At 46.5% G+C, this 27,388-nt stretch overlaps 1 protein-coding gene and 1 long non-coding RNA gene across 4 annotated transcripts in view; one reads left to right on the top strand and one right to left on the bottom strand.

The window, feature by feature from the left end:
• Cdc42se2 (CDC42 small effector 2) overlaps positions 1-8,616 on the bottom strand; it is a 101,675-nt gene extending 93,059 nt beyond the window's left edge. Inside the window, exon 1 of one of the 2 annotated variants that reach the window (XM_005376069.2) lies at positions 8,509-8,616. The gene's annotated coding sequence lies outside the window, so the exon portion shown is untranslated. The remainder of the gene's footprint in view (positions 1-8,508) is intronic. The other variant, XM_005376071.2, reaches the window with a different exon arrangement.
• LOC106147338 lies at positions 2,355-26,285 on the top strand. Of its 2 annotated transcripts, none has more exons than XR_001232182.1 (4): positions 2,355-3,109; positions 15,962-16,113; positions 24,280-24,365; positions 26,151-26,285. It is a non-coding gene; the product is annotated as an uncharacterized LOC106147338 (long non-coding RNA). The 2 variants fall into 2 exon arrangements; XR_001232181.1 differs by lacking the exon at positions 2,355-3,109 and adding an exon at positions 7,509-8,128.
• Positions 26,286-27,388: the final 1,103 nt, after the last annotated feature.

Genomic DNA, 27,388 nt, shown 5'->3' with positions numbered 1-27,388 from the left:
CGGCGCAGGCGCAGGCCCCGCCTCGGAGGACCGCGGTGGGATGCGGGTCCGCGCGTGGCCTGGCGGGACAGGGGCTACGGCGGTGGGGGGCGCCGGAAGAAGGCGATCCGAGGCCTCCGTGCCCACTTGGTCTCCGGGCTGCCCCGAGAGCGTGCTGGCCGAACTAAGCTAGAGTCAGCCCGTGCGTGGTCAGGACGACCGCAGGAGCCCCGCCCGGGGGAGGGCGTGCTCGGGTCCCCCCATCGGAGCCCACGGGGCTCCCTGCGTCACTCACGGTCAGCGCTGAGGTCTGCGGTGGCCCCCGGAGCCCCTGGATTTGCCTCTTCCCTCTGAGAATCAGGGTTAGTCGCTGACTGCTCGTTGATGCTTGAATATTCCAGATACGCTGCTGCTTAGGGCTTGGAACACTGCTCCCTGGATGTCCATCTCCGTGCCTTCAGTCCTCGTGCAGACCTCCTTAGCTCTGACGCGTAGTCTACACCGCACTGCGCTGACGCCTAGTCTAAACCTCCCGCTCCCGCGAGCAAACCTCCTACCTGGCGCTTACTCTTTTATACCCCCGACAGTAAACGCATTGCACCAATCTTTACAATGTGTTTATTCCCTATGCCCATCTTTCAGTGTCTGGCTTTCCCGAAAGAAGTTAGGATTTTTATGTGTTCTGTTCAACTGAGACATTCCAAGTGCCTAGAAAAAGTGAAAAATATAAAACTTTCCCTGAAATAATAAAAAGTATAAAGCAAAAAATTTTAAAATGGCCATTTTTATTTTATTTTATTTTATTTTATTGCATTTTTGAGACAGGGTTTCACTATGCAGTTCAGGCTGGCCTTGAGCTCACTTTGTAGTGCAGGCTGGTCTAGAACTCACAATGATCCTCCTGCCTCAGCCTCCCAAATGCTGGGATTACAGGCATGCGCCACCATGCCCTGTAGGCCGTGATTTTAATTTAAAATTTTCTCTTGGTTCCAGTATCTACCAGCTAATCATAAGAATCTAACCTACATCATATAAACACTTTGAGCCGGGAGTGGTGGCACACGCCTGTAACCCAGCACTCGGGAGGCTGAGGCAGGAGGATGGTTGCGAGTTCAAGACCAGCCTGGGCTACAAAGTGAGCTCAAGGCCAGCCTGAACTGCACAGCCAGACCCTGCCTCAAAAAGACCAAAAAAAAAAACCCAAAACCACTTTGATTTTCCAGTAACCCTAAGTTCAGTGATAACCATTTATGTGACATTTAATGCAATTTTTTGACCAGTGATATCTTATCTTATTTCACTGAATAGGAATAATATGATAAGGGTAGGAATTTATTGATTTGATGCTCAAAGGCATATTGTTTCTAAAAATTTCCTCTGACCAAAAAAAAAAAAAAAATTGCTTAACTTGATATATGGTCTTGTATTCCTTCCTCTGAATTATAAATATGATAACATTGTTCAAATGTGTTACCAAGGCCTGGAGTATAGCTCAGCAGCACAAGTGCTTGCCGGGCAAGTGCAAGGTCCTGAGTTTGATTCTCAGTAAAAAAAAAAAAAACACAAACGTCTTACCATTTCCTGCCATTTATCCACAAATGATAAAATTCATTATGTGACCAAATTTTTAGATTTTTGTTCATAAAAAGCCCATAATATAGGATTGAATAGCAATGACCTAATTTCAGTTGCTATAGCTATTCTGCTGACACTCTTGTCAGTATAAAGTCAATTAAGGACACAATTCCATTCAATCCTACAGTAGCATTTGTATGGGTATATGTGCATAATTATTTGCTCAGTGTTATATCTGTAACATGATCTCCTTACATATTTAATTTATCCCTAACGATTTAAAACAATTTAAAGGGGCCAGGGATTTAGCTCAGCGGGGCCAAGGATTTAGCTCAGCGGTGCAGCAGCTGCCTGGCAAGTGTGAGGTCCTGAGTTTTGAGTCCCAGTAACAAAAAAATTTAAAAAAATAAAAATAAATAAAACAATTTAAAGCTACAGATTTTGCCTTACAATTGAGCTTTTAATAAAATTATGCTGTTCAATGTCAAAATGTAGTTTTAATTAAAAATTAATAATTATTTTAAATAAAAGTTTTTCTAGAGTCAATACTACGATGTCTCTGCACGTCCTACAGTTGTTACAAAATAAAATCTTATTCCAAGGGACAAGGGTGGAAAATAGACACTGTTCATAATTTATACACATAGTATACATCGAAAATGCTGATAAGTAGAATCAACTGTTGCAGTATAAAAGAAACTGTTATGCACCCTAATCCATAACAAGCGAAAGCTTTCACAGCTCAGACAATAGGAAGCAACATGTTGTTCTACCCAACTGCTAATCATTACTTACCAGTTCATGGGGGGGAAAAAGAACTCATGGAGAAAAAAAATTCACGTAGCTGCTACACTGGTCTGACTCTGCAATTTTTTACTTATTTAAATAAATTTTCCTTTAAAAAAATTCAAATAGATTTTTTTTCTAAAAGTATGCTATTAATATATTTGTTAAAAAGTCCTTCCCAGGTTAGCCTGATCTACAAAGTGAGTTCAAGGCCAGCCTGAAGAACGTAGTGAGACCCTGTCTCAAACAGACCAAAAAAAAAAAAAAAAAAGCCTCCTTGCCAAAACTTGGTATCAGCCATTCTCCCGCATTTAGAGATGGTATATGGAGTCAATCCAGAATTCATATCCAACCTCTGCTGCACAATTAGCTAGTTGACTCTGAGCAGAGCTCTCCTTAACCTTCCTTCCTCCTAATAGGACTAACAGTGTTCCCTACCTCCAGGGCTCTTTTGAGAAACCAGGGGAAAACTCAAGTTCTTAGCCCTGGGGCTGGCTCAGGCTAAGTGCTAGTGCGTAAATGCCAGCTATTACCTCCACACAAGTATATAATTAAGCTCATGGCCCTATATTTGTAGGAATACTGAGAAAACGCCTCATAAAGGGGCCCAGCTGGTTTGAGTTCTACAGCCAGAACTACAGTGTTCAATTAAATGAACATTTTTAAAGGGGCACTAACATTTTTTTCTATCACCACAATGTGCCAGACGCCATGCTAGACAAAAAAGGAAGTGAAGGAAAACAAGGCCAGAGCTAAAACATCCTCACAGGTGAGCGACACGGGGCAAACGTTTCATGCAGAACTACTTTGTAAATCACATGACCGTGCTTCCTGGATCGCGAAGGCACTGCTAGTCCTGGCTTAGCCGTTCTTCGCGCCTCCTTTTCTGCTCGATGTTGTTCAGGTTTCTGTGATAAATGCTACGGTCACTCCTAACTGCACAAACTGCCTGGCACGCGGGTAGGAAGCCGTAAGTTCTGTGTAAAGCCGTGGAGACGTCACATGGTCTGACTTGGGTGCTTTTGCAGATAGGAAAAAAATATATAAGACAGTATAGAGCCTGGAGGCAAACATCAAATATCTCAGCTAATTAGTAGACGGGATGAGAAACATGGCCCGCACTCCGATCTGAGGAGACTGGGAACATCCGGAAGCACATGGAAATTAGGGAGAAGGCCTTTCCTGTGACCGGAGTAGCCAAGACATCGGATGCGGACCAAGGCCAAACACTGCCTTCTGCCTCTACCTAGAGCTGACCTTGCCGTTCATCAAACCACAAATATTCACTGAATGTCCTCGGTCCGCCAGGTAGCAAACCAACTGCTGTGGGCAAGCTCCCTACAAAGCAAGGCCTTTGTCTTGAACAAAATGTCACACAGCAGTAGTTGACTAATAAGACACAGTAGCCTCGTGAACGCCATCAAGAGATCTCTGGGGTCTCAACGGGTCCAAAAGAGTCTTCTCAGAGGGAGAGGAATTCCAGGTGGGCCTCGGGAAGAAGGTGGTCAGCTATTCAGATGGAGGAGGTGTCTTCTAATCTCTGCACAGCACATGCCCAGGGCTTGTGGGAAGTGACTTTGACTTGCTTCGTGAGGGGACAGGATTAAGAGGGCAGATGAAGGTATATACAGCTTCGACACACGGCCCATAATCTAGCTGCACTGCTGTCTCGCAGCTCAAAAAAAGAAAAAAAAAATAAATAAAAAAAAGAAGAAGAAAAGAAAACTGTAAGAAATGCACTAGGGGCTGGGGATTTAGCTCAGCGGCAAAGCGCCTGCCTGGCAAGGGCAAGGTCGTGAGTTCGGTTCCCAGTACCGGAGAAAAACCAAAAAAAAAAAAAAAAAAAAACAGAAATGCACTAAATTTTGCCTCTGGAGAAAGACATGGAAGAGGAGGGACCCTTTGGAGGATCTGCTGTCTCAGGCTAGAGACCACCAGAGAACATACATTTCTTTTCCTTTTTTCTGTCTTTCTTTTCACAGTTACCACATACGAGGCAAGTAGTGCAGATTTTTCCTCCTATGATAGTAAAAATGCTGCTTTTCTGTATTTGTTCAAGTTGAAAGTATGAGTCAGCGAAAAGAACCCTAACAGGCAGGCAATTACGGCAATAAAGACAGAGGCGCCGTGGCTCCTAAGCAAACACAAAGCTCCGCGAGCAGAGGCTCAGACCCTGGCGCCTCAAAGGTGCGTTCCCAGGAGGCGCGAGAACCGCAGCGGGCTTGGAGCTGCGCGTAGGGACGGGCCCTAGAGTGGGAAGGGGCAGGAAACCAACCGCAGGGCCTGTGCCGGCCCGGCCTTCTCAGCACCAGGCAGCAGTCTCCAGCGCGCTCGCGGCTCCCTGGCCCGGAGGGACCAGCAGAAGCACCTCCAGGGCCGGCCAGGAAGCCTGGCAGCAGGCACCGTCAGGACGCCCGCCACAGAGCACGCGGTGGCCCTCAAGGCCCTGGAAACTGGTGCCCTTATCACAGGAAGGACAGAAACCTCTCCACGGCCTCCTGGCACAGAGGTCTATGTGTTGCCCCCATACTGAGTAAAAATTAGGGGTAAAGTTGGAAGGAGGAGAAGATGCCAAAACAGCATATTCCATCAGCAAGGGTTCACCGCGTCTGAGTGACTCAGCTAGTGCTTTTGTGATTGGTAACTTTTTTTTTTTTCCGGTACCGGGAATCAAACTTGGGACCTCGTGCTTGCCAGGCAGGCACGATGCCACTGAGCTATATTCCCAGTCCTTCAGGTAGTGCTTTTGCCCCTGCTGCTAGCTACAGAGCTGGAACCAGCCATGTTGGCACATGTTGAAATCCCACTCTTAGAAGGATGGGAGCCGGGCATGGTGGCTCACGCCTGTAATCCCAGCACTAGGGAGGCTGAGGCAGGAGGATCGTTGTGAGTTCGAGACCAGCCTGGCCTACAAAGTGAGCTCAAGGCCAGCCTGAACTGCATAGCGAGACCCTGTCTCAAAAAGACAAAAAAAAAAAGAAGGCTGAGGCAGGAGGATCACAAGTTCAAGCCCAGTCTGGGTAGCTTACTGACTTAGCAAGACCCCATCTCAAAAAGGTCCAGAGGCTGTGGGTTCAATCCACAGTGTGGAAAAAATAATAGTAATAACTTAAGTAGCTGGGAGGGCTCCGGCACCTTGCTCCCTATCTCGGCTACTGTGGTAGCACACATGCCTAGCCTAGAGAATCCTGGGACTGTGGTGGGCAGACTCCCACAGATGTATCACCCTCTTCCCCTGCAGTCCTTGCTTCAGTCTCCAGATACAACAACCTTAGCTGGGTGGGCTTGGTCGAGAGATCTGAACCCTTAAAAGTGCAGTGTTTCTCCTGCGAGTGGCAGAGAGAGAAGTCAGATCAGAAGCACGAAAGGATTCGATTTACACGGGCTGGCTTGGAGGTGGGGGCGGGGCACACCGCAAAGAATTCGGACAGCCCGGAGGAGCAGCGCGTGGCCCTGGCTGACAGCCCAAAAAGGAACAGGGATCCAAGTCCTACATCCACAAGGAACGGAATTCCGCCAGAAGGAGGACCGTGGAAGCCGCTCTTTCCTCCAGAGCCTCCACGTGGAACCTTGGACTTGCGAACAGCTTGCTTTCAGCCTGTGATACTGTGGGCTGGACACCTGGCCACTCCATGCTGGACTTCCGGCCCACAGAGACTGTAACTAATAAATGTGTGCTGCTGCAGACCAGAAGACTGATTAATTTGTTACACAGCGATAGCAAACGAATACAGATGCAGGTGGATTGCAAGTTGGGGCCCAAACCTGGGCAGCTTACTGACATAGCAAGACCTTGTCTTAAAAGAAAAAATAAAAAAGGGCTGGGGATGTAACTCAGTACAGAGGCCCTGCATTCAAGCCCCAGTACCAGAAAAGGAAGCAAGAGAGGGAGGGAAGGAAGTGGGGAGAGGAAGGAGAGAAAAGGGAACGCAGCCACTGTCATCGAATCAGCTCTTCTCTAGACCAGCTGTGAGGTGGCCACCACCCTCGAGAGTGCATGAGTCAGGCTGGGGATTTAGCTCAGCGGCACAGCGCCTGCCTGGCAAGCGCAAGGTCGTGAGTTCAATTCCCAGTACCAGAAAAAAAAACAACAAAAGAAAGAGTGCATGAGTCCCCATGGTATTATCAAGCCACAAAGAGAAATTAATCAATTCTCAGGCATTAATAAACAATAGACAATGGTTGTCCATGTATGACTATATGGGGAAGAGGAACCAGGGAAATTTTTTCCTGATAATTTGGCAGGAACTTACGTGTTATTTTCATTCAAGTAAAAAATCAAAGGCAATTTTATTTTGAAATAGTAGTCTGGTGAGTCCTTGCAATCATGACTGGCATTAGGGTCTCTGTAGCATACAGGGCCAGTCTCTGAGAAGGAAAGTGTGCACAGGCAATGTTCCCTAGTGAAAAGAGAAGGTCTCTAGGGCCAGGCAGATGTGGTTTTGTTTTGCAAGCTGTCTGGACCTGTGTGCAATTTTCTTTAACCTGTTAGAGTTCTAGCCTACTTGTCATAAAATAAGAATGATACCTATCTAAGAACACTTAGGGCAAGGGAAATAGGTTGTGTAAAGTCTCAATGCCTATAGCATAGTAGATCATCAATAATTTGTCTCATTATTACAGTGGATTTTTCCCACAACTTCCTGGCAATGTTTCTATAGTGAAGGTAAATAAATTATACCATATAACAATCCAGTGCTATCCTACAGAAATGTAATGCAAATGACAAAATTAATTTACATTTTCTAAAGAGAAACATATGAAGTTAGCCCTAATAACAAAGGGCTGTATTTTTATATAGTCTATATTTTTAACTAAAACTTCAAAACTCAGCGTGTACTTCTTACACTTGTAATACATCTCAATCCAGAACAGCTACAATTCAAGAACAACTCAACAGTAATATGTAGCTAGTGGTTATGGTATTGGATAGCTCAGCAATAGACTTTTAAATACATATTTCAATAGACACTTTTTGTTAATCCTAAAATAAATGTAAACAGATAATCATTGACATATGGGAATGCTCACTCTGGCAAACTTAGTGATTTTTTTTCTTTTTTTTTGTCTTTTTGAGACAAGGTCTCACTATGCAGTTCAGGCTGGCCTTGAGCTCACTTTGTAGCCCAGGCTGGCCTCAAACTCGCAAGGATACTCCTGCCTCAGCCTCCCGAGTGCTGGGATTACAGGCGTGTGCACCTACCCAGCAAACTTAGATGATTTTTTGAAAAGCCCATTCCATCTTAGTTATAATGAATCACAATTTAATCAGAGGGTCAGGATAGAAGTTGTACACTGATCTCTAATTTCAAATTCCAAAACATACAACAAATCAAAGCTACACAGCAAGCAACCGTGACCGCTGAAGCAAAAACCTGTGTTGCACAGAAGAATACAGATTTGTTTTTAGACTAACTTTAATGGATTATTATATATTTATTTCCTTTGCTATTTTTCTTTGACAACTTCTGGATTAGACTTTTGGATTTTACATAAGCTTGTTTTTTCTAAGTCAGCGTCCCCATTAGCAAAAAAAAAAAAAGACGAAAATAAATCAGAAGCGGAGAAATATGACCCATTCGCAGCAGCTGCCCAAGGGCTAGCTCTCCGCGCACACACATAACACACACGCACGCACGCACGCACGCACGCACGCACGCAGGATCTGTGGTTGCTGTACTGCACATGAAGTCCCGGGGTTCTTCCAGCATGATTCACACCGGGATCTTTCTCCCAGAGTAGACTCAGGGTGGACAAATAGGCCACTCCCGAACACGTACAATACCAGGTAAGCACTGAAAAGCACGGAGACATACCCAAAATATGCTGTGCGATTCGGTGCAAAGCGCATCCTTTTCAGAGGGGTGAGGGAAAGTTTCCTGCAAAGTGTCCCTGTGAGGTTTTTGAGAACGGCCTGTAACAGGGTATGGGCCTCAGTCCACGACCCGTGGCTCACAGCGGCCGCGGCCTAGGGACGGCGCCCCCGGCCTGAGTGGTTGGGATGGAGGACCCGGCGAGGCAAGGAAGGCGGGCCACACCGCGCCGGCCCTGGCAGCCCTGCCCCGCAGGCTCCCTGGCTCGCCTCTCGTGCCCTCCCGACTCCTCCCTCCTCGCCTCTCGGCCTCCCTCGCTGCACCCGGCCCGGACCTTGCCCTCGGCGCGCCTTACCGCGGGTGAGCGGTGCTCAGCTCCTGCCCCGCAGCCTCGGCCCGCGCTGCTTCCTCCTGCTCGGTTCTGTTTGCACTCAGGAAGCTGCTGAATCAAGAGGCTGCCACCACGGCTTCCGGCTCCGCCATCGCTGTGTGGGGAGAGGAAGTTGGGCGCTCAGTACTACCACAGAGCAAGTTCCATGGGGGACGCTGGGCGAAGCTAGGGTCCGCGAAAGAATTCCTAACAGAGCTCCTGCTGCTGAGAACTCATCCGAGAATGAAAGGAAGGATGGAGTTTTCTAAGCATGAAAGAACAACATGTGCAAAATTCAGAGAACCAGCCGTGGTGGCGCTTATAATCCCAGCACTGAGGAGGCTGAGACAGGAGGGTCTCCGACTGTTTGAAGCCAGCCTGGGCTACATAGTGAGACTCTGTCTCAAAAAGACTAGAGGGAGACAGAGACAGAGACAGAGCGAGAGAGCGAGAGAGCGAGAGAGCGAGAGAGCGAGAGAGCGAGAGAGCGAGAGCGAGAGAGAGAGAGAGAGAGGAAAGAAATGATGCTGAGCCTGCAGAGATCAGATCATGCTAAGGAGTTTGATTTCTTTTTAATTTCTTGTTTGTTCTGGTGCTAGAGATTGAGCTCAAGTTCTCACATATGATAAGCAAATTTTGATTCTATTTGGAAGATGATAATGAGTTAGGCAGAAAGACAAAATACACTAATGATAGTACTTTATGAGTAAAGTTCGTGTATACAGAGATATGATTCATGTATCATACATGACCTCTAAACTATAAAGCATTCTTACTTCACTTTTGTGTTCAACTCTATGTAGAATTCATTCTTTTTTTGTTTTGCTTTTGTTGTGTTTTGACACAGGGTCTTGCTCTGTAGTTCAGACTGACCTTGAACTCACTGTTTAGCCCAGGCTGGCCTCAAACTCACTGCCTCAGCCTCCCCAGTGCTGGGATTACAGGTGTGTACCACCATGCCCAGGGCAGAATTCAGTCTCAAAGGGTAGAATGTGAACCTTAAAAGGAAAATTAGTTTCTATATGAATATTTCACATTCATGTTTTTTTGTTTTTCTGTACCGGAGACCTAAGGCCTGCCTCTGCACAGAGCTACCTCTCCAGCCCTTTTCTCTTCTGTTTTGAGGCAATATCTCACTAAGTTGCCCAGGCTTGGCTCAGACTTGCAATTCTCCTGCCTCAGCCTCTCAGAGTGCTGAGATTACAGGTGTAACACCACACATGACTCATCTGTTTGTTTTTAAGTCAATATCCGGAAGGTAGATTTCTTCCGGGTTCATTTTGTTCATGCGTTTGTTTTTGTGGTGCTGGGGACCATAACCAGGGCTTCACACATGCTAGGCACATGTCCTATCACTGAGCTACCCCTCTAGTCCTCTGGATCATCTTTTCTTCTCAGATTATTTGTTTGTTTATTGTGCGGTACCAGAAATTGAACCTGGAGCTTTACGCGTGCTTGGCAAGCATTGACCCCTGAGCTATACCCGTAGCCCTTTTTGTTTTTTAATTGTGAGACAAGGTCTCATTAACTTGCTCAGACTGGCCTGGAACTTGCTATCTCGCTCCACCCTCCTGAGTAGCTGGGTTTATAGGCAACTACCATCATTCCTGGCCCTCAGGGTTACTTTAAATTTTTTTGTTGTTGTTGTTCTTTTTTGAGACAGGGTCTCGCTATTCAGTTCAGGCTGGCCTTGAGCTCACTTTGTAGCCCAGGTTGGTCTTGAACTTGCAAGGATCCTCCTGAGTGCTGGGATTACAGGCGTGCGCCACCACGCCCGGCTACTTTAACATCAATGGTTTTTCATTTGTGGGGGCTCTCTCCTAAGGAGTAAAACCGCACACACAGCATATTTAGTCTGAGCAATGGCATTTCCATGTGGCATTCAGCTAGTCATACTTTGTCTCCAAGATGATTTTTTCATTTTTACTTTCTCTAACAGTATAGAAGTCCATATTCTACTCTATTAAAAAGTAGATTAAGCAGGTATATTGGTAAACACACTGTCTTGGTTACTTTTTTCTCGCTGCTGGGACAAAATACCTGACGCCCAAAATTAAGGAAGTAAGGTTTATTTCGCTTACAGTTCATGGAAGTTTCAATCCGTACTTGGTAGATTATAAGGCAGAGTGGCACGTGGCAGAGAGCTGCATCTCAGGGCGGCAGCCACAGCTAAGCAACAACTCACTTACACCGGGGTGGAATCGGGGGAGGAATGCCCCAAGCACTCTTTTCCTGTCCCTTACATATGCAAACTACCCACTCCAGGGCGGGTGCAGCTCTCACACCCATATTCAAACTCTAATAGCCTGCCCCAGGGCCGCAGGAGGCTTTGGGGGGACACACAGACATAAACCATAACACACACCTGTAATCCCAGCCCAGCACTTGGTAGGCTGAAGCAGGATCATGAGTTTGAAACCAGACTGGATTAAACAGAGAGATCCTGTCTCAAAAAAACAGAAAGTGTAGCCTGGCGTGGTGGCGCACAGGAGGCTGAGGCAGGAGGATCGTTGCGAGTTTGAGACCAACCTGGGCTACAAAGTGAACTCAAGTCCAGCCTGAACTGCACAGGGAGACCCTGTCTCAAAAGGACAAAAAAACAAAAACAAAAAACAAAAAACAAAAAAACCCAGAAAGTAGCAATGTCCTTCACTTGGATTCTGGCTCTGTGCTAGGCCACTTGCCTCGCATGCACAAAGACCTGGGTTTGATCCTGGCACAGGGTGGCAGGGAGCACTCCTTAGCAGAGGCTGATGGGATCGTGGGAACCCTGTGAGTGAGTGTGCTGCTAGGACGTGGACCTTGTCAGGAGAGGCAGGTCATGGGGTGTGACCCGGAAGTGTATCACCCTCCTTAGCTCTTTTCAATCTCTCCTTCCTGGTCACTATGTTTTGTTCTTATTTGTTTTTTCCTTCTTTCCCTCCTGTCCTCTGCACCAGTTTCCCAAAGCTTGGGTGACCTTCCTTTATCTGTCAGCCTTGCTTCTAATCTCCTTCTCTTATTTCTGTAGTTTTTTCTCTTATCCCTTTTAAATTTTCTTTCCTGAGGCTAAAATCACTCTATGGCGGGGATATTTACTGTATACAATTTTCTGATTTGTTTTAGATTTTGTTATATAACTATAAAATCTTGCACCTCTGGTTAAAGGTGGCACAATAACAGTTATCACAGTTTGTCATTTTCTAGACTGTGCTTGATGCTTTTGTTATTACTGATTGTGCAACTTCAGTCCAGGAGGCAGAGTTGTGATGAGTTGTTCTTCCTTGTATGCCAATCCCAAGAGGGTCTGGGGGTCACAAACAAGGAAGGCAGACCCATACGCAGAACACGGGTCTATGCAGTAAGGACAAAGCGCTGCGCCTTCCCTTCCATGATGCAAGTGGTCCAGTATTGTCAACCTGCCACCAGGTTGCGGACTACTCACCCCCGGGAATGGTGCCGTATCAGGAACTCAGTGCTGGCCTGTGCTGCTGGCATGTCGGGCATTCGGCAGTGGCCGTGGCCATGTTGCTGAGCCCATGCATAACCTCCATCCCTGCGGCCGTGGCCACTTTGTTTATAAACCCACTGGGCAGTGACAGCAGAGGCTGAAGAAAGAGGTTGGCTGCCACCTACAGCATGGGCCATCTTGTCCACTTGATTATCAGAGTATGGGGTATAAATATCTTCATGTCCTTGCTCATATGCGCAGGTCTACCCAACACTCCTTCTCTAAACATCTTTGTCACCAACGCTCCACTCATATTTCTTCCTGACCACTGGCTACACCCACAAATCAGGATACAGTCCCACATCTGGCCATCTTTTCTTCCAGGCAAAATATACTACCAAGTGCACTACCCAAAGTTCTACCCACTGGGAAGATTTTCCCTCACTACTGTCCTTCAGGGATGTCTCTGGAAGGAGCTGTAATGCTGCAGCTGTCCACTTGTGGGTGGTGCCTGCGTAATGTAATGAACCATCCATAGACCAGGCCCTGGCCTTCTCTTCCTGACAGCTGATCACATGGCACACACCATGAGGCCACAGGTGCACGCTGGGAGACAGAAGGCGGTGTAGCAGGCGTGGGAGCTGCGGGCATCTGGGCAGTGCTTTCCTGTAACTTGTACCCTCTGGACCTGCTGCGGCTTGATCGTGAATATACAAGTTCCATTTAATGATAGAGCGTTGCTGTGCACATCCAACTTTACAACTCAGAGGATCAGACAATACGCAGCTCATGACAGGCAGCTCGGGTCGCAGGGGGCCCTGGTGTCCCACAGTCAGGTGTTCAGTTTCCACTAGGGCCCAGTAGCAGGCACAGCGCTGTTTTTCAGTGGAAGAGTAGCTGTCTGCAGATGATGGCAGAGCCTTGCTCCAAGATCCAAAGGCCTCCGCCTGTGGAAGCTGCCAGAGACTCCAAACAGCATCTGTGCCTGCCACTGACCCCTCAGGGACCATTGCACCTGCTGGGTCACACAGCCCCAGCGGCAGAGCGACCTGCATGGCAGCCCAGGCCTGTTGCGGAGCCTTCCCTTGTTGTGGGCCCCACTCAGATCTAGTGGCTTTGTGAGTCACTCGGTAAGTGGGCCAGAGCAAGACACCTAGGTGAGGAAGGTGTTGCTTCTAAAATCCAAGTGGGCTCACCAGACACCGCGCCTCTTTTTGCTTGTAGGGGGAGCCAGATGCGATAACTTACCTTTTACCTTAGAAGGGTTACCTCTGCGTGCCCCTCACCACTGGACTGGAGATTTCACTGGGATAGAGAGACCTTGAATTTTAGTCGGCTTTGTTTTCCATCCTCTGGCTCATTAATGCTTTACAGATAACTCCAGAGCGGTTGCTGCCTCCTCATTTGGCCCAATCAGCATAACACCGTGAATGTCACGGGCCTTGTGGGAGAAAAGGGGATCGGGATCCCTGCAGACTAAGTGCGACCCAGAGCTGGAGAGTTACCATAACCCTGGGTGGGACAGCGAAGGCGTACTGCTGGCTTTGCCAGCAAATTGCTTCTGAGGGGCTGTCTGGACCCGTATGGAGAAGACAATCACAAATCCACAGCTGCACACCGGTACCAGGAAATGTGCTAAACTGCTCAAGCAAGGACCCCACATCTGGTACCGCAGCTGCACCTGGGGTCACCACTTGATTCAGTTAATGGTAACCCAACGTCGTTCTCCAAGACCCATCCGTCTTCTACACAGGCCAAAAAAGGAGAATTAAACGGGGATGTGGTGGGGACTCCCACCCCTGCATCCGTCAGGTCCCTCGCAGTGGCACTGATCTCTGCAATCCCTCCAGAGATGCGATGTCTTTGGTTAACTATTTTACCAGGAAAAAGGCAGATGTGATGGCTTACATTTGGTCTTTCCAACTATAATCACCTTCACACTACAGGTTAGGGGAGGTACCAAGTGTGTACCTATCCGAATCATGCATCTGAAACAGGGACATAGCTACAAGATGGATTCAGGGATCTACAGGACGTACCGTGAGTCAGAACTTTGCTAAAACTCCATTGATCAGCCGACTTCCATAGGGCCCTACTCTTTTTTTGTTTTGTTGTGTCTTCTTAGACACTTTTATTGAGGGTGGCGCTATGTAGTTCAGGCTGTCCTTGAACTCACCACGTAGCCCGGGCTGGCCTCAAACTTGTAGCAATCCTGCCTCAGCCTCCGAGTGCTGGGATCACAGGTGTGTGCCAACACAGCTGGCAATGAAAACCAGGCTTTGTTTGATTTTTCTTTCTTTTTATTAATTAAGTGTATCGGTGCAGTTTAGGGATGCATTATTATCACATTCATCATGGAGGATTTGTTGCTGTGCTGCAGGTTTATACGTGTCAGACCATTCTGAGCATTGCTCTACTTGTGCTGTCCATTAGGCTAAGTACATGCACCCTATCTTCGGCCACTGGACCCCAGCCACTAGGGGATCCAATGAAACCCATTCCCCTTAAGTGTCCCATCTCAGTGACTGCGGTCCCCACTTAACGGTCTGGCATAGAGAGCAGGGCAAAGGCTCTCCAGGAATGCGGAGGCGCCCCTCACGAATCTGTTTCTCAGGGTGTTACTGGACAGTACATGTTCTGGATCACCCCAGTGTGGAGGGTCAGGCTTACCATGACAGATCCAGCTCAGAGCTCCCATGTCCCTGAGCCTTGGCATCCCCTCATCAACAGTACACCAACAAGGGCTGGGGATATAGCTCAGTGGCATAAGTGCCTGCCTGGCAAGCGCAAGGTCATGAGTTTGATCCCCGGTACCGAGAAAAAACAAAACAAAACAAAACAAAACAGTACACCAAGGAGTATCAGGCATCTCCAACTCACTCACGAGGCCATCTTTCGATCCATACTTCTGCCAACCAGTCAAATAAATGATTAACACCCTTTTAAACTCCATGAGCTGCAACATTAAATTCAGAATCTCCACTTAATGGATCCACATTGGCAAACTCACCCTGACCCAGGTGTATGTTTTTGCCCGTTATCCCCACACCCTTAAAATCCATTCCTACACTTGTTCATCATGCCTCTGCGTTTTTTTTTTTTTTTTTTTTTTTGAGACAGGGTGTCCCTGTGCAGTTCAGGCTGGCCTTGAGCTCACTTTGTAGCCCAGGCTGGTCTCAAACTCACAGTGATCCTCCTGCCTCAGCCTCCCGAGTGCTGGGATCACAGGCAGCATGCGCCACCACGCCTAGCTTTTTTTTTTTTTTTTTGTCTCATGCCTCTGCTTATGAGAGAAAACTCAAGAAGTTCTTTGGGAGAATAGTGGACCACCTCAGGGGTCAAACTATGCACTGTGCCATTAGGAGCCTGTAGCAATTTAGGCCTATTTATAGGCCTAGGGGCAAAAGTGAGTGGTGAGGGTGGGTCCTGAGGACAGTCAGCATTATCCTGCTTGCACAGCACAGGATTCGTTTCCTCAGGTATGCCAGGAAAGGCCAACGTCAAGGGGCGGGCGTGGGGATGCCTCCACCACTGCGTGTATGGGGGGGAAATGTTTTCCTTGGGCAAAATAATCTCATTAGAGTCTAACGTCCCAGCCTCATCAGGATCCTCCCAACATCATTCCAATTGATGGGATCCAATTAGAGCCTGAACCTTTACTTCAGATGCCCTTCAAGCTCTGTATTTCAGCCCACGGAATCGCGAGGGCCACATTTAGGTTTCTGCAATCTTAGCCCTGTGGCTAAAGGCGAGCAGATTCTCCAGCAGGACTGAGAAAATTTAGATTTTTTTACACATGTCTGGAGCAGGGGATTTGAATTTGAGCTCCTTATTTTCCTTTATTAATTTGTCTTCACAAACAGAATGGGCTGGGGATATAGCTCAGCGGCACAAGCGCCTGCCTGGCAATCGCAAGGTCCTGAGTTTGATTCCCATTACCGAAAAAGAAACACAAACAGAAGTCTAGATTCTTATGCCTGCTCTGAGCTCATTATTTTCTTTTACTAGCTTCTTCAGAGATATGAGGAGCAACCAGCCAGCATCCCTCCATTGCCCACTCTGCCAAAAATAGTCAGAAGTATCATGTATGGAGTCACTAAGTTCCTGCATCTCATCAGCGGTAAATTAGGATGATCTAATGGATCAAATGGGCCGTATGGGTAGGTACGGAGAAGGCATTTGCCGATCAACAGCTGCAGACCAGCTATCAGGAGACATGCTAAGTTTTCATGCCTGCCTTGCTTATAATGTCAAACAATGGATCCCACACCATAGGGATCAATGTGCCACACATTATCAGAAAGAGACACAATGGTCTCATCAAATTAGAAAGCCAGGAGCCACTAAAGCCATTAAAGAATTTCATGTTTACAATTCTGTTTCTCTAGAGCCACTTCTAGTACCAAAATTTGTACAGTCTGAGTTCACTAGAGCAGTAGATTTTATACAATAATAAAATTTAGACAATAATACATATTCTATATAATAATACTGTACGTATGTGTAAATACATGTTTACAAGGTGGGCTTACAATGGCTGCCTGCAGGGAGAGGTATGGAAGAATGCAGAAGGGCTGTCTGGAGGCTGGAATCCAGACGATCCGGTCACACGCAAAGGGCCTGGAGCCTAGCGCCCAGTCCCAGCCGGAGCCGAAGGGTGAGAAGGCTGTGCTAGGAGCCTGGAGAGAGCTGTCCCGAGGCAACGGCAGCTCAGAGGAACTAACAGGAGACGCCGTCTCCTTCCCTCCTTGTGTTGCATTCGGGCTACAAACCTACGGGCTGGTGCCGCTGGTGCCCAGGCTGGGTCTTTGGTCTTCACTAAATCCATTCAGCTACGCACAGAGCTTGGCTGGTCCATTCAGTTGGGCGTTTCTTACTCAGACACACCTGTCCACTAACGCGCTGAGGCTTGCTGTGATGCCCGTGCTGGCCTCAAGCTCTGGACTCTGCCTCAGCCTCCTGAGTGGCCGGGGCAGCCGGCGTGTGTCCCCACGCCAGGCTCTCCCTGCAGTGTGTATTTGGGTTTCTATGATTAATAATGCTGTTGAACAAATACTCAATTGTAATACAGTGCGTCAGCTTTTTTTCCGCTGTGACCAAAGAGCTGAAAAAGAAAACTTCAAAGAGGAAATACTTATTTTGGCTTACGGTTTCAGAGGCCTCAGTCCATGGCTGGCAGCTCCACTGCTTTTAGGCTGGTGGCAAGGCAGGTACAGCCTGGCAAAGGGCGTGACAAGCTGTTCACCCCATGGCAGCCGGGAAGCAGGGAGAAAGAGGACAGGGGCAAGGTACAGGACCAAGGCCGTGCTTATACGATGCGCTGTCTTCAGCGAACACCTCCTGTTCCCACTATCTCTCAGTAATGCCATCAAGTTATGATCTAATCCATGGATCAACTCAGGGATGAAATTAGGGCCTTTGTGATTAATTATCTTCCAAAGCCCCGCCTCTAAACATGTGAAACCTCTGGAGCATATTTGAGAGCTAAAGCATAATGTACGAGGGGTGAGCAAAACGTGGTGAATGTGTCAATATAATGTTATAGCAAAAGAAAGGTACATTCTATTAATCCCCCTCAAAATGCTTCCCCTCACTTTAAATACATTTATTTCATCATCACTTTTTTCTTTTTTTGGCATCAAGAATCAAACTCAGGGCCTCGCACTTGCCAGGCAGGCACTTGTGCCATAGAACTGTATCCCCGGCCCTATTTCATCATTCTTGTGAATGTCTTTCCTTGTTTTTGCTATATGGTTCAGACTGGCCTTGAAGTCACTATGTAGTCCAGGCTGGCCTTGAACTCTCAGTGATCCTCCTGCCTCAGCCTCCCGAGTGCTGGGATTACAGGCAATTTTTGTGAGTTTTTGAAACAATTCTGGAAGGCTTCCCCCCCCCCTTTTGGTTTTTTTGAGACAGGGTCTCGCTATATAGTTCAGGCTGGCCTTGAACTCACTATGCAGCCCAGGGTATCCCCTAACTCATGGCAATCCTCCTGCCTCAGACTCCTAAGTGCCAGGATTACAGACCTGTGCTGCCATGCTCAGCCCACAACCCTGTTTTTGACAGTAAAGTGAGAGTCAAATGGAGTAGCGTTTCTGGTATGGTATGAGGTAGGGATGCGGTTTCTTTCTGTTACGTTCACTGAACAGTTTCTCCTTTCTCCTTTTCTAGCACTTCATCTTTATCATATCCCATGCCTACGTGTACGTCTGTTTCCAAGATTTCATTGGCTACTTTGTTTACTATTGCACAATTCCATACCAGCTTACTAAATATACCTTCATAATAAAAATATGTAGTGTGCAGGACAAACACTTTCTCCCTGAGCTTGCTTTCCTTCCTTTCTTTCTTTCTTCTTTCCTTCCTTCCTTCCTTTCTTTTTCTTTCTTTCTTTCTTTCTTTCTTTCTTTCTTTCTTTCTTTCTTTCTTCTTTTCTTTCTTCATATTTTATTAGTAATGCTTACAGTGTATAAGAGTCACTGTGTGGAGTTAGCACATGTACATTACATATCTTAATTATTTTTATTCTTTCCTACTTCCCTTGCTTCCTCCTCTATCTCTTGCCCCTTGTCCTTTGCAAAACATCTATCCCTTTGTTTCCTATTAGCCATCCTTTATTTAGTTCTTTAATTTATATTTCAGGTTTCTGATATAAGAGAAACCATGTGATATTTAAGCTTGTGTGTCTGATTTATTTCACTTAATATTATGGTCTTGAGGTGTATCTATTTTCCTACAAATGACTTAAGTTCATCTTCTTTATGGCAGAGTACTCCATTGTGTGTAAATACATTTTCTTTATCATTTCATCTGCTGATGGGCATTTAAGCTGCCTCCAGGATTTAGTTACTACAAACTGAATTACTATGAACATGGGTGTGCATGTATCACTATAATATTTTGTCTCTAACTCTTTTGGGAAAGTACCTAGAGGGGGAATAGCTGGGCTGAGTGGAATTTACATTTTTAACATTGAGTAATCTCCATGCTGATTTTCATAGTGATTGAACATTCCCCCCAGTATGTAGTTTACGTTCTTTGCCCCATCACATTCCCTCCAGTAACGTAGGAGGGTTCCCGTTCCCCAGCAGCCTCACCACCGTTCATTACTATTTGATTTCTGATGATAGCCGTTCTTTCTGGAGGAGATGGAATCTCACTGTTTGTTTTTTGTTATTGCTGGTTTTTTGAGACAGGGTCTCACTATGTAGTTCAGCCTGGATTTGAACTCACTATGTAGCCCAGGCTGGTCTCGAACTTGTGGTGGTGCTCCTGCCTGATAAGCGTGTGTCACCACACCCAGTTCAACGTTGTTTTAATTTTCATGTCACCCATGTCCCGATATGGTAAAATTCTTTTCATGTATTACTGGCCATGTGTATTTCTTCTTCTGAAAAGTGTCTATTCATTTTTTAAATTGGGTTTTTTATTTTAGGAGATCTAATTGCTTTTGACTTCTTTCTATATTCTAGATATTATTTCTCTGTCTGAAGTGTAGCTGGCAAAATTCTTTTCCCATTCTGTAGGTTGTTCACTCTCTTGGTTGTTTGCTGTACAGAAACTTTTTAATTTGATATAATCCCACTGTGGATTTTTGGTATTATTTGTGGGGCTCTGTTCAGAAGTCCTCATTTATGTCTATGTCTTCAAGGATTTTATCTATTTTATCTCCCAAAAGATTAAGTGTTTCTATCTTAATACTCATACTTTTATCCATTTTGCTTTCAGTTTAGTACATGGTGAGAGATACGAGTCTACATTCAGTGTTACGCATGTGTAGAGCCAGTCTTCCCAAATCTGTTTGCTAAGGAGGCAATCTTTCCTCCAGCATATGTTTGCATATGTTTTTGGGCATATAGTCAAAGATTAGATGGCTGAATGTGCCTGGGTTTTCTTCTGCGCCCTATATTCTGTTCCATGATCCACATGTCTGCTGTTGTTCCAGTACAGTGCTGTTTTGTATCAGTGTCACTTTGTAATGTAACTTGAAGTCCAGGATTGTGGTGCCTCCTGCTCTACTCTCATCAGCCAGGACAGATTTTGTTGTTCCAGGTCTCCTGTGGTTCCGTATGAATTTGAGGATTGCTTTCTCCAGTTCTGTGAGGAAATTATACACTGAAGTTTTACATACTTTTTGGATGTTAGTTAAACTTCACAATTTTAATGATTCAAACAAAAGTCATTGATAAAGCCAGGCATGGTGGCGCATGCTTGTAATCTCAGCACTTGGGAGGCTGAGGCAGGAGGATCATTCCAAGTTTGAGATCAGCCTGGGCTTCAAAGTGAGCTCAAGGCCAGCCTGAATTGCATAGTGAAACCCTGACAAAAAAAGACAGAAAAAAGGTCAGTGAACCTATAAAAAGGGATTATAAGGGCTGGGGATTTAGCTCAGTGGCACAGTGCCTGCCTGGCAAGTGCGATGTCATGAGTTCGATTCCCAGTACCAGAAGAAAAAAAAAGGGGGGGAATTATAATCACATTCATTTTTGGAATAGTAAAATTTATAGTACAGAACATTTAGCATGACGACAAAAGACACTTCTTCACTGATAAATGTTAGTCACTTACAGGCTATACTTCTCTGTCCTAAGGAAAATTTCCAGTAGCCTGGAACATGAAAGTGGACCCTTCCTCCCAGCTCTCTTACATAAACGATGTGTCCCTAGAAGCCTATCGCATTAGGCAGATACAGCACCTGACACGCACATCTAAAGGAGAGTTCTAATCTGGCTCATGTTTGAGTGGGTTCAGTCCATGGCCAGCTGACTCCAAGGCAGAAACACCATGGTGGAAAGACGTGGTGAACAAAGATGTTTAGTTCAGGGGCTGGGGATTTAGCTCAGTGGCACAGTGCCTGCCTGGCAAGCACAAGGTTGTGAGTTCGATTCCCGGTACCAGAAAAAAGCCAAAAAAAAAAAAAAAAGATGTTTAGTTCATGGAGATGGGAAACAGAACAGGGGAAGAGCACCAGAGAGGAAAAGTCAAGGGGCCAGATCTAAACTCAAATCCCCGCCTCCATGATCTACCCAGACACACACAAGCATGTTTCACCAATCCCGTAGCCAGTCAGGTTGTCATACCTCCCTAACTCCTAAATCCCATCCCTTGTCAACTTCACAATCAAACATTTCTCCTTAAATCATACTTAATTTCCAAGTAAATACAATAACTTAATAATTCCACTGAACACAAGATAACCATCCTGAGTACAACCTACATACAATAAACTCCTTCCCCCAAAGTCTCAGCAATTCCTGCATTTTTCAGAAATCCAAGCCAAAATCTTCTCTGAGACTCAAGGCAAATGCTTATCTGTGAACTGGTATAAGAAGGAACAGCAAGTTACATGATCCCAAGGTACAGCGGCACACTCCCGTCCCAAAAAGGGGGAATCGAACAGTAGAAAACAGCCAAACCCAGCAAGACTGAAACCCAAGAGGGCGAACATTAAGTCGCGTGGCTCCATGTCTTGAATCCAGGGCACAGAGTGGTGAGATGTCAGTTCCGAAGTGCGTGGACACCCACACCCTTGTGGCTTTGCCACGGCAGCTGGCACATTCTCTTGGGCTGGCTCCACCTACTGACCGCAACTTCCCTTGGCAGGCGTCCCACGCTCCTGGCACATCTGACTTGCCGGGTTCTCCACTGCAGCTTCAGTTTCTTTCTCACAACCTCATGCGTTCTCAGGACTCCTTGCCTAGCCGTCCATGCCTTCCTTTCAAGTCTGGGTGGGAGACTCCCTGTACCCACACCGCTTGCATCCTGCATGCCAGGCAAAACCAACTTCAAGTGCACGACGCCAATGTCTGCTGCGAACAGGAGTGGGAACAGACCACGGCTGCGACTCCCCCTTGAGCCAGGGCTGCCGTGGCCTCCGGGTAGCTGCACACAGTGAGATGAAGCCTGGGAGCCAGTTCCCTGTGAAGGCCTCCTTCAGCAGGAGCTGCAAGGACTCTCTGTTCAGTTAGACGTCTACCCTTTTGCACCTTTGACTCTGAGACATTCATAGTCTTCCTGGTTGCTCGAGACTCCTTTTTTTCTTTTCCCTGTACCAAGTACCTGGCTACTTTTTAACAGCACCTGTCTTTTAAGCAGCCACATCTCTTTGGGCCCAACTTGACACGTGGTTCCCGCTGGGCCAAAATTTCCATTTTTCACACTTTTCTGTTCTGCTTTTGACCCCCAATTCTCACTATAAATTTGGCTAACCTCCCCCAGCAGTACTCATGCCAAAGGAAGAACGTCAATTCCTTGCCTATAATTCCGGCACTTTGCTTCCAGCGGCGTTTGGGGCTTCTCTGACTTGCATCTCCAAACTTTTCCAGATTCCTCCCACAAACCGGTTCCACAGGCTTCAGAACCACGTGGTCAGATTCAGTCACAGTAATGTTCCCATTGCTCCTGTGCCCATTTTCTGTCTTAGCCGACCTTCCCTTTGCGGGCACGACACCTGACGCCAGAAACTTGAAGGAAGATGTAGCCACTGAGCTACATCCCCCGCCCTGGTTCATGTTTTTCAAGGAGAGTCAGACCATGGTCAGCGGTCTCCAAAGCAGAAGTACTAAGGCAGAAGGGCATGGCCCAGCAAGGGTGCTTAGTACAGGGCAATCTGGAAGCTGAGCAGAAGAGGGCTGCAAGGTGAGCGGAGGGAGCAGGTACCAGGCACAGCAGCAGAGAGCAGAGGGGCCAACCACAGCCCTCCCAGTCTCTCAGGCTCCTTTTGGTCCTGCTTGGGAGGATGACCCCCAGCCTCCTCCGGCTGGCCGGTGCCCTCCTCCTGATTTTTCTAGTTCTCCTTTTAGGACCCTGCATTATCCAACTTCTAAGGCGTTTTATCCAACAGGTCGCCCGGTCCAGCACCACCAGAGAACTATTCCTACTAACGAGGCCTGGCACGAGGGCCTGTTGACAACCTTGGAATTCCCCAAGCTACCCCAGGACAACACCCCCACTCAGCAGGAAGCAGCTTGAGAGATCCACGCCCCTCTGCCCATAGAGACAAGAAGAGGGGAACGTTAGGGTCCACTCGGTCCTAACCCCTGTGACGAAATGAAAGCCAACCGCGCCTCCCCTACAGACATCTGTGATCTAATTTGCATCGGACAAGACCGCTGTAACCTAATTTCTAACCGAGTCCACAAATGTCAGCCCCTCCCAGAAACGTCCTGGCCCCTCAAACAAAGACGAAGACCACGCCCTCTAATAGTTTCGGCCACTTCTAACGGGTTCCGCCCTCCACCTACGCGTATATAAAGCTAGCTCCTCGCCCGTGCGGGTCCTATCCCTCCGTCACTCCCATTCCAATAAAATTCCTCTCTCCTCTCTGTTGCTGTGCCCGGGTACCTGTTCCCTCTGCGGACCTTACACCCAATCCCCCGGGTAGATCCCAAAGCCAATCAAACTGACACTCCATCCCAATTGCCACACCTATTCATTCTAAAGTGATTTAAAAGGAAAAGGAGTTCAGTAGCACAAGCACCTGCCTAGCAAGCGCAAGGTCCTGAGTTCGATTCCCAGTACCAAAACAAAACAGAACAAAACAAAACAAAACAAAAAACAAAAAGGAAAAGGAACCAGCATCACATCTATATGAAAATACTATCTAGGTGGGGGGAGGACAATAAAGAATATGGAAAATATATGGTAAATTAAATACACACACTAGAAAAATATGACAGAAGAGGAGAAAGGAGCAAATATACCCTCCATGAAAGAATAATAATTTTAGCTGGGAGTGATTGCATTTACCTATAATTCCAGGACTTGGGAGGCTGAAGCAGGAGGATCACTGCAACTTTGAGCTTAGCCTGAGCTACACAGTGAGCTCAAGGCCAGCCTACATTACAAAGTGAGACCCTGTCTCAACGAGAAAAGCATAATAATTTTTAGAAACCTTCCTGAACTTGTTGCATATATAAAATAAGATGATAATGAAAGATTGTAAAATACACTGGCAGACAACAGAAGGAAATGAAAGGTGAGTTTGCAGAGCTCAGGTAGAAAGGAAAAAATGTCTAAAATAAATGTCGATTAAATATATATTACGAAAGCCCTCATAGGAGACATAAGTCAGAAGATGGAGAAAAATCAGCACAATTATATACAACTAAAGCAAGAGTTTAAAAGGATTGTAGTAGCCAGGCATGGTGGCACAGGCCTATAATCCCAGCACTAGGGAGGCTGAGACCAGCCTGGGCTACAAAGTGAGTTCAAGGTCAGACCCTGTCTCAAAAAGACACAAACAAACAAATAAAAAGGATTGTAGTGAAAATATGACTGTGGAAGATAAACACGATCCAACACGTGCATAATTTGTTTCCTTGCAGATATGAACCCTCTGCTGGCACCCAAAGGGACTATCATAAGTAATTTAAGATACAAATCAAGGAAAAAGTATTTCTCCAGATAAAAGGTATTTTGACTCTACCATGAACCAAACAACATGAACCTACCCTAGCAAAGGGTTAAAGAATGTCAGAGATGAGGAAAAAAGACTGGTTAGCATTCCCAAAGTCACAGGAGTTGTGTCTCAGATTTCTCCATTACCCTGGTTTAGCAGTTAGGTAAAAAAAAATCTCCTCAAAGAATTCAGAGTCCTCAGGGAAAGAAAGTAGGACTCAATTTTATACCTAGTTAAACTGTTCTTTGAGGTAAAAGCAGAATAGAAGCACAATTCTAAATAGGGAAGAACTTTTATCTCTTCTTTTCCTCCCACCCTTCTTATGTTCTTATTTTGCTGGGGTGTTTTTTTTGTTTTTTGTTTTTTGTTTTTTGTTTTTGTTTTTGTTTTGCTGGTTTTTGACGCAGGGTCTCACTATGTAGTCCAGGCTGGCCTTGAACTCACTGTGGAGTCCAGGTTGGCCTCAAGCACATGGCCATCCTCCTACCGTGGCCTCCAAGTGCTGGGAGTACAGGCGTGCATCACCACACTTGCTTATAGCAGCACAATTTATAATACCTAAACCTTGGAAGCCACCTATCAACATTGGGTGATAAACACTGAATGGATAAAGAAAATGTAGGATTTATGCACAACGGAGTGTACCGCTCTGCCACAAAGAAGGATAAATTTGAGGCATTTCTGGGTAAATGGATGCACCTCACAACCATAATATTGAGTGAAATGAATCAGACACGCAAGTTTAAAGATCACATGGTTCCTCTTAGATGAGAAACCCAAAACATAAATAAAGAACAAAATAAAAGATAGATAACAGGGGCCGGAGATATAGCTCAGTAGTGCAGCGCCTGCCTGGCAAGTGTGAAGCCCTGAGTTTGATTCCCAGCACCAAAAAAAAGATAGTAGGAGGTCAGGAAACATTTCTCCAAATGGGAAAGGGATCAAAAGGTGAGTAAAGGAAGGAAAAGGTACTGAAAAAAGACAATTGAAGAAAAAACAGGAATAGAGTGTATCAGCCAATGTTTTACTAGAGAAACAGCTTTAACCAAGATCTACAAATGTATAAGAAATGACAAGATTGGCTTACGGTGGTCAGCTGCAGAGATGGCGAGGAAGCGTGCAGAGGGTGTCTGCACGCTGGAGACCGAAGAGTGCAGTCCAAGGGCTGGAGCTCGACGCAGAGTCCCGTGGGGGTCCGTATCAGGAGCCGAAGGAGCTGACGGAAGTGAAGAGTCTGCCCTAAGAGCCAGGAGATGATGCCCAAGCTGAAGGCAAAGGCTGGAGCTCCTCCTAAGAACAGAATCCCTCATTTCTCCTTTATAACACCCAGGCTATGAGCTGCCCTAGGGTGGGTCTTCTCCCCCTGTGGTGGGGAATTGCTGATTTAGCTAAATTTAGTTAAGCTTCTAACCTTCTCAGTTGACCATTACTTGGAGCTTTTACAGACTGAAGGGGAACAAGAATTGGAGGGGACAGGGAGGGACTTGAAGGGAAGGGGGCAAAAAACAAGGTGTGTTACCTGCATGCACCAGTTCCACGCACTTCAAACTTGCAACCCTCCTGCCTCAGCCTCAGCTGAGCTTACAAACATGCAACTGCGGCACCCCTCCTCCAAGGGTTATTTTTACCACATATTGGGACAACAAGAAAAAGAAAGTAAAAGTTCAAATAATATATTTAAGAAAATTCCTCTGGCAGTGGGGTTTTTAAAGGAGCCCTTCAGGTGATTTAATATATAGGAAAATGTAGAAACCACTTCACTATGGGAACAATGATATTCACTTACTTAATCCTTAGTTGGCCACGTGTGCGGACAAAGCACTGCTGAGTTCTACCAGGACTGCGAAACGAGGAGACAGCAGTGTGCTAACACCCCCAGGTTAAATCTTTTATTTTGCTTTATTTTGTTTTGTTTTGTTTTGTGAGACAGAATCTCGCTATGCAGTTCAAACTGGCCTTGAACTCACTACATAGCTCAGGCTGGCCTCAAACTCATGGTGATCCTCCTGTCTCAGCCTCCGAGCACTGGGATTAGAGGCGTGCGCTACCACTCCCGGCCCCCATATTGAGTCTTACGTGAAAAAATGAAGAACTCTTTTGGTATTGAAAGCAGTTAGGATATCGGCAGCCCAGGAATTACACACGTGGAACAAAAGGCTCCGAGCGTACAACCGCTCCCTGGGCTGCTTTTTGAGGAGTTCAGAACCGCTGAGCAACTGGATTCTGAATTCTGTATCAGGAAGCTCCCAGACCCTCACTGCTCAGTTTAAGCCTCCAGGGTCACTTGGGGTGGGTCCTCCCAGGTGCTGAGCAGGATCCCACACCCGGCGTACCCATAAGAACACCTGGACAAGGAACCTTCCTCAGCGACCCAGTCACGCACCCCCTCCTCCCCTTCGGCGGGAGCTTTTCCTTTGTCTTTGCTTTCCCAAACAACTTCTCCATCTGCAACTTGCCGCATCCCGCCACAGTTTCATCCTTCAACTCAGTGAGACTGGGATCCTGTGTAACAATATGATACATTGTTTCAGGGCATGACTTTGGCATTGATGACAGTCTCTTTTTTCTGTCTTTTTGAGGCAGGATCTCCCTATGCAGTTCAGGCTGGCCTTGAGCTCACATTGCAGCCCAGGCTGGTCTTGAACTCACAATGATCCTCCTGCCTCAGCCTCCCAAGTGCTGGGATTACAGATGTGAACCACTATGCCCCACTTTGATGACCTTTCTTGATGATGACTCCAGCTCATTGTTATAGAAATCAACAACCGGTCTGGGCCTGGTGGTGAAGCCCATAATCTCAGCACTCAGGAGGCTGAGGCAGGAGGGTTCCTGAGAGTTTGAGGCCAGCCTGGACTACATAGTGAGTTCAAGGCCAGCCTGAACCACATAGCAAGATCCTATCTTAAAGAAAGAAAGAAAGAAAGAAAGAAAGAAAGAAAGAAAGAAAGAAAGAAAGAAAGAAAGGACAAACTAGTGTTATATTGAATAAACCTAGTCAGTGTTGTCAGTAGCCAGAATATCCATACCAACTATGG

Source organism: Chinchilla lanigera, unplaced genomic scaffold (assembly GCF_000276665.1).
Source record: "Chinchilla lanigera isolate Chin_1 unplaced genomic scaffold, ChiLan1.0 scaffold00007, whole genome shotgun sequence".
In the NCBI taxonomy this organism is placed as follows: domain Eukaryota; kingdom Metazoa; phylum Chordata; class Mammalia; order Rodentia; family Chinchillidae; genus Chinchilla; species Chinchilla lanigera.
Note: the sequence above shows the minus strand (reverse complement) of the source record. Positions and strands in the feature narration are given on the sequence as shown.